Source organism: Gossypium hirsutum, chromosome A05, assembly GCF_007990345.1.
Source record: "Gossypium hirsutum isolate 1008001.06 chromosome A05, Gossypium_hirsutum_v2.1, whole genome shotgun sequence".
NCBI classification, from domain to species: Eukaryota; Viridiplantae; Streptophyta; class Magnoliopsida; order Malvales; family Malvaceae; genus Gossypium; species Gossypium hirsutum.
In genome coordinates this window covers 43,270,551-43,278,003 of record NC_053428.1, presented here as the reverse complement: position 1 = coordinate 43,278,003, position 7,453 = coordinate 43,270,551, and the positions used below count along the sequence as shown (strand labels likewise).

Below are 7,453 nucleotides of genomic sequence, written 5' to 3'. Positions count from 1 at the left end.
AGGGACCTTATCTCTTCCTATCTTTTTCTATTCTACATGGAAGCTTTCTCTAAATTGTTAATTCATGCACAAAATGAAAATATGCTAAAAGGCATTAAAGCTTAGCATAAATAGGCCTCGTATTAATCACCTTTTTTCGCTTATGACGCTTTCCTCTTCACTCATAATAATAATAATAAAAAGGATGTTAAGAAAATTGTCAATATTTTAAACATGTTTTCAAGGGACTCGGGTCAAAAATTAATTACGATAAGCCTATGATTATGTTTAACCCGAAAACCCCTTTGGCCCAAAGAAATCTTTTTTGCTCTATGCTTGGTATGCGCGTGGTTGACACTCTTGATAGTTACCTTGGTTTACCATTACCTGTTACAAAAAAAAAGTCAACAATTTTCAATAATATTATTAACCGATGCTCTTGTAGGGTTAATAGCTGGTGAAAACATTTGTTATCCTATAGTAGGAAAGAGGTGTTCCTTAAAGCCATTATCCAGTCCGTCCCAACTTATGCTTTCTCTATTTTTCTCGCCCCGAAAGGAACTATTAAGGATCTATAATCTAAAATGTGCCGGACGTGGTGGGCAAATAATGGAAAAAAACCGTGGGTGGAACATGATGGCCTAGGATCATTTGTGTCATCCTAAAGGAATGGGCGGCATGGGCTTTCAGGATTTGCACTTATTCAACTTGGCTCTATTAGGAAGACAAGTGTGGAGGCTCAATAACTTCAAGGACACCTTATGCTTCAAGGTGCTGAGCGCTAAATATTTTCCTGATGGGGACATGTTCCGGCCAAAACGTTGCGATAGACCATCGTTTACCTGGGCTAGTATTGCAAAAGTTACGATTGCGTTGAAGGAAGGGTTTATTTGGCAAGTTGGGAATGACAACTTAATTGATATTCGGTGGGACCATTGGGGTATGGAGGGTATGTCAGTCTATTTTGACTAATAATGAAAGAAGAGTTAATGATTTGTTGGACAAGGGCCAAAAGCAGTGGAAAAGTGATAGGATCATTGAGCTTTATGGTATTGAAATGGGGGACTACATTTGGAATTTACCCATTCCTCCTATTGATGTCAATGATAGCAGAACGTGGTTACACAACCCCTAAGGTGTCTATACGTCGAAGTCTGCCTATTCCTGGCTTTCTCTGAAGAGGATAGTCTATGGCCCTCACTGACTTTTTTAGAGAGTTATTTGGAAGCTCAAAATGTTTCCCAAGATTAAAGTGTACAGCTGGAGAATCGGCCATGATATCTTACCCACGTACATCAATATAGCTCGCATCCACACTGCAGCAAAATTGATTTTTAGCGGTGTTTTTTAAGGTCTTTAGCGGCGCTTCTAAGTGCCACTAAAACTATTAGGTAAAAGCGCCGCAAAAAACGCCTCTATAGACGGCGCCACTAAAGTTTACGGCGTTTATTTGAAAAAACGCCGCTAAAGATCATGACCATTAACGGCGCCTTTCTCACAAACGCCGCTAGTGGCGCTTTTCTCACAAACGCCGCTAAAAATCAAGACCTTTAGCGACGCTTTTCCTACAAACGCCCCTAAAGATCATGACCTTTAGCGGCGCTTTTCCCACAAACGCCCCTAAAAGTCATGAAATTCAAAAAAAATATTATAAAATATTATAAAGGTCATGAAAAATATAAAAAAAAAATTAAAATTCATTATTTCAATTTAATTTTAATTTATTCAAATAAATTGATTTCAATTTGATTCACTGTTTGTAAGTTAGAAAACTATAATCATCTGAACCAAACTAAATTTAAAATTTTTTATTTTATAACTAAGTTCTTTTACAAATATAAAAATAAAAAATATTTAAATTAGTAAAAAAATTAAAATACTTTATACAAATATATTTATATATTAAACGGTTGTGTAGCACAAGGAAACTTTGCTCGGGCACAATGTAAAGGAAACCTAGATCAGCTCCTTTGACATAGGGTCCAATGCCCTGCATATGACCATCCACAAGGGATTTTCCTTCAATTCATATAGTTTTGAAAACTCAACAAAATAATTTTAAGTTGCAAGTCACATCATATTATTAGCATAAAGTTCTGAATATTTTATTACCTTGCCATTAAGTTGGAGAAGTTCGCCATCGACCCATCGCGGGTTACGGAAACCAAATTCTGCTATTCTTCCCTGACCTTTGTAACATGCAACCTGTATTTTAGAGTTTTCCCATCAATTAGAAGTCTCAAAAGTATGAATTAACGTACTCAATACGAGGTTCTAAATAAAGTCAAATGAATGAGATAGTAGAGATATTTCAGGCAAACCTTACACCAAATTCAATACATTGACATACATTGTTCATATTGAACACAATATATTAGATAGCATTGCTTCTCATAATGCAACCTAGGGAAGAAAATGAAAGAATTCAATAACAGGGTTCATGCCTTGGTCTGTATGAGCATTAGAGCATGCTTAATGGTTTACTGAAAACGTCCAATAGATAGATTGAATTAATCAAAAATTTTCTGGTAAGTAGCTTTTCATGGTCATAGGATGGAGTATTTGTAGGCCTGGAAGGTGAGGTGGTACTATTCATAGAACTTCCTTTAGCACGCTGCAAATAAACTACCTGCAACAGATTGTATTAGAAGACTTCAGATCACTTTACAGGAGATATACATCACACACTGGTTAAGAGATGCCGAAGACTAACATGCAAATAGATACATAACATGTGTATATGCATCCAGAAACCAACTTACAGTTAAATAAAATGAAAATATCATGTTCCAAACTTACACAGGAATAACATTACACGTCGAAGAATATCCATGTTTAGGCAGATTTACCACCCAAAATATTTAATCCAGAATTTCAAGATTCCATGGACCAAATTATATAATCCAAAAAATTTATCCTACTGCAGCAAGGCTCAGTTACTGAACAAACACACCCAGAACTGTTTCATGATGCGAAACAGAGAAAGCAGCATGCAGCAAAGCACTTATCCAAAAGCAATTCAGATATCGTGTTCGTGAAAAAGATGACAAGCAAAACACACAAAGGAAGCCCCAATTAAGTACTTAGATAAACACTTATGAACAGTATATCTAACCATGAACTATAACTGAAAGGTCCTTGAGCTACTGTTGTACCAAGATCTTCCTAGCCAAGGAAAACATGCTCTCTTTCTTTCTTTTTGTTCATTTTCTACTTTACCCAAAAAAAAAAGACTGATTCTAATTAGCAAGGCCTTCATTTTTCTGTTTATCTTATCAATCTGTAGACCCTTCTATACTATGATTGGATCAGAAAGGAAGTTATGAACTATGATCGATAACCTAGCAGCTACTTAACCAACCTAATGGAATTCCAGAGTCAAAGTGGATTAACCCAAATCTCTCTCGAAGAGGTTCCACATATCTAAGACTCAAGATCCCTCCAAACGTGGTCGTACTAGTTGATGCCACTAAGGCATGGTGCCAAAGTATTTCAACTCATACCAATCAGCAAAAAGCCACACAAAGCAAACAAACCATACACAGCATTTAACTGCACTAATGACTCATGGTATCATTAAATACTCTGAATTCACCAAATTTTGAAGATGTCATAATTTAGAATCAATTTATGCCCCTCGCCCCAAACAAAAAATAATAATAAATTAAGGCACATTACTACTTTACCTGCATAAGATATATTTCTTCATCTTCTTTAACCACAAAAATCTCAAATAATGGAATTCCAGGTGACGCGCTGACCAACTGTCTGCAAGCAATCAGTAGTAAATAATTATCAATAATTTACGGTAGAAAGAACCTTAGTTGTGGAGAGATTTTTCTCACCTTGGACTGTAACTCCTAGCAACAAATCTACCTACGCCAGGTGTTATGCGTACTAATCTGCCAAATGTAAGAAAGATATAAAGAATCCTAGTGGAATAAATTATAGGTGATAAACATCAATGATACAGCCTCAAAATATTTGCTAAAACTTCAAACACGCATAAAAAAAAATAGAACATCATTATCAGAATGTACCGAGAGCTCCACGAGATCCCGAGAGAGAGAACTCAGCACTTTGAGGGTTTTGTTTGTGGTATCTCCATTATTGTCTGTTCTGTAATTCAAGGACTGCATAGGTTCTTGATATCTTCTTCCTTGGCATACCAGTTTGGTATTATCTTGGACACATGGGGATAAAGATCCTTTTATGAATTTCGGATTGTCCCTTCCGCAACTCCCGTAGCAACAGAAATATCTGCGCATTCATTTGTTCATTTTTCAGAGAAACATAACAGTAGCTCAAAATTTTTTGATGTCACTGTTCTTTTTTTTAAAATTTTAATACACAAACACATTGCTTAGACACCATGTTGGGTTATTTGATATAAAACCTCAGCACCTAAAAGGAGTACATGAAACATCTTAATTTTAGTTAATAAGTAAGAAGGAAATAATATCAAACCTTTAAGTGGCTTCTTATCATTCGAAAGGTATGTTATTATATAAATAACTGCAGCTGCAATTGATATAGGGCTCTGCCTGCGAAAATTATGCAACTTGTTAGCAAGTATATATTAAGTGAATAAAACATTCATCTTATCAAGCTCTAAGAGTTAAAAAAGCAGTAAAGATAAACAATGGGAGAAAATAAGATGACATCTGTGAGAAGTCATGGAATAATGTAAAGGAGAATCATTTTATTTTATTTCTTTTCCTTTCAGTGTCTTTAAACTTTCCAAAACATGCAAAAGACAAGTAACCGAATTGAATGAACAATTTGGTTGCAAGGATCTACCTAATTGGCAAGAACATGGAATACCCGAACTATCAATGAAGTTGACTAATGATTTCGAGAAAATAAATAGCAAGATACTTATAAACATCCATATTCCCAGAAGGTGTTGGTTCTCACTACCAACATTTCATAAGTCACCATTATAATAATAATCTTTAAAAAGTAAGCAATTATTGCAAAATCTCAACCATAATTGTCAGTTACTGCTCTATCAGCTTCTTTTTCTTTAGTTCACCATTCGAATAATAACTCAAACATTTCTAATTCTTTCCCAATCAAGCAGTTAATCAACTTAAACGCCTCTAATAATTAAACAAAATAAAGTCAGCAGCAACCATAAATGGTAAGAAAAAATAAATAATTCAATATTCAACCATGGAAATGCTCCCAAACATATGGCAAAGAGAGGAACTCACCATGAAGTCACCAGCATGTATGGCTCCCATCTCCAAAATACATCTGTCCATCTCCAAAATACACTAAGCCCACACATGGTGAGACTCAAACTAGGGATCTCAAAGTCCCATAGCCTCCTCCTTGCCATTAAACCAAGACGTCACTGGCAACCCTAAATTAGCTTGAAACAAATACTTCAAATGCAAAATAATTTTCTTTTAGAAACATAAACATGCTCACTGTTAGTGGTGATCTTTAGAAGACAATCATTGAGGAGTAGAATCCTGGGTGTAGAGATTCCATGAAAATTTAAGAGGCCAGATGAAGAGAAATTATTTCAAATTATAGAGCATTGCATCCTAGCCTTCTATTCCATAGTAACTTCCTATGGTTACTTAAATCTTTATGTTTTATGGCTTGCTGATACATATAAAGGATAAAGTCTTAGTTCTTATACAACTAAAATAGTGTCCATATATAAAGATAGTCAAATATTAAGTAAAATAATAAATATATCAAACAATAATGTATAATTGTCCAGTAACTTTTCCTATCTATTGATGGTAGAGCTCTAGTTACATCTACAAGTCTATAAATCATACACCCTTACCAACAATTTTGAGTAATAAACAAGATGATTTCTTTTCCAGCCATCAACCTTAATCATCTTTAACGTTAACAGCAGGATTCCTTAACGTTAACAGCAGGATTCGCAGGAATGTTGACATACCCCATTTTTTTAGGGCTAAATTCTTCGTCAGACTCATCATCCTCATGGTACTCGCAACGGCCGTGAAGATAATCTAGACCAAGTAAATGGCGGCGGCAGTGAGAGAGCCACAGCCGACGCCGAAGAGGAGAGTGACGACGACGCTGAGAATGTCCCTACTACGATCACGGAGGGAGCTGAAGGCGTAGGAGGGCTTGGGATCGGCGGGCATGGATAAGGGGTTCAATTGACCAATTTCAGTGAAGATATTTCAAACAACAATATAAAGTCCGAGCAACACATCCAATAAGCAAACATATCAGAGAGAGAACATCATGGAGTTGCCAATTTGGGGAAATTGGGGGAAAAATAAAGGGAATCGGGGTAGGGGAGAAATGGTTTGGGAAAAATAAAATGGGAAAGAAAAGAGAAGAAATTTCAAGTGAAATTTTAGGATTTCTTTGGGGAGGGGGGAGGGAACCGATTTTGGGGAAAGAAAGGAGGGAAGAAAGAAAGATTTCTTGTCAAATTTTGGGATTTCGGGGGGATGGGGGGAACGAAAAAGTCTAATGCATTTTGGGTACCGTTTTGTGTAAAAAATTTTGCGGCCTTTTTTATAAAAAACGTCACTATTGTTTATTTTTTGCGGCATTTTTAATAAAAACGCCACAAAAGTCATTTTCTCAGTTTTTTGCTCTATTAAAAAATTTTTATTTTGTTTTTATATATATAAACTTTATCATTATCTCTTAAATAATTTAAATTATATTTAATTATATGTATACACCTAAATTTTGATAGAGATACATTTCAGAATTATATATGAATTTCGGTTTAATGTGTAATTGTAGACTTGAAATTTTAATTGTGGTTTAAATGTATAGTTAAAACTTTAATTTTGATTTAATCATACACGTTTTAAAAAATAAATACATCAATATATTTTTATATTGAATAAATATAAATATTTATGTATGCAATATATAAATATAAAATGATGTTATATCAATAATTGTGTTCATAATTTATACTTTTGGGATTTAACCCATTTTGATATATATATATTTAAAATAATAATTTATATTTATCTTATTTAGATTTATATTATAAAAAAATCCAAGATACACAAGTTAAGTAGTTCACTATATTTACCCCTAAACCCCAACCCCTAAATCCAAAACCCTAAATCATAAATCCTATACCATAAACCCCAAACATTAACCTATAATTTAAACTAGCGCCACTAAAAATACACCTATTGCGACGTTTAGGATTTTAGGTGTTATAGTTTAGTGTTTAGGGCTTGTTAGGGTTTAGGATTTACTATTTTAAGGGTTATAGATTGGTGTTTTGTGTTTTTTGGGTTTAGGATTTTAAGAGTTATATGACTTTTAGTGGCGTTTTACCAAAAGCGCCGCTAATGCTCTGGTCTTTAGCGGCGTTTTAACAAAAGCGCTGTTGATGCTCTGGTCTTTAGCGGCGTTTTAACAAAAGCGCCGCTAATGCTCTGGTCTTTAGCGGCGTTTTACCAAAAGCGCTGCTAATGCTCTCTAAAACGCCGCTATTGCT

General features: G+C 34.8%; 1 long non-coding RNA gene across 3 annotated transcripts; it reads right to left on the bottom strand.

Moving 5' to 3' along the window:
* Positions 1-1,762: 1,762 nt before the first annotated feature.
* On the bottom strand, positions 1,763-6,474 carry LOC107960098 (uncharacterized). 3 transcript variants are annotated; one of them, XR_005926673.1, is made up of 9 exons: positions 5,786-6,474; positions 5,196-5,369; positions 4,447-4,523; positions 4,020-4,239; positions 3,825-3,881; positions 3,666-3,747; positions 2,301-2,608; positions 2,092-2,184; positions 1,763-1,969 (listed from the first exon to the last, which is right to left on the bottom strand). It is a non-coding gene; the product is annotated as an uncharacterized lncRNA (long non-coding RNA). The 3 variants fall into 3 exon arrangements; XR_005926671.1 differs by lacking the exon at positions 2,301-2,608 and having other exon boundaries at positions 5,196-6,469; XR_005926672.1 differs by lacking the exon at positions 2,301-2,608 and having other exon boundaries at positions 3,666-3,743; positions 5,196-6,453.
* Between the last annotated feature and the right edge of the window lie 979 nt (positions 6,475-7,453).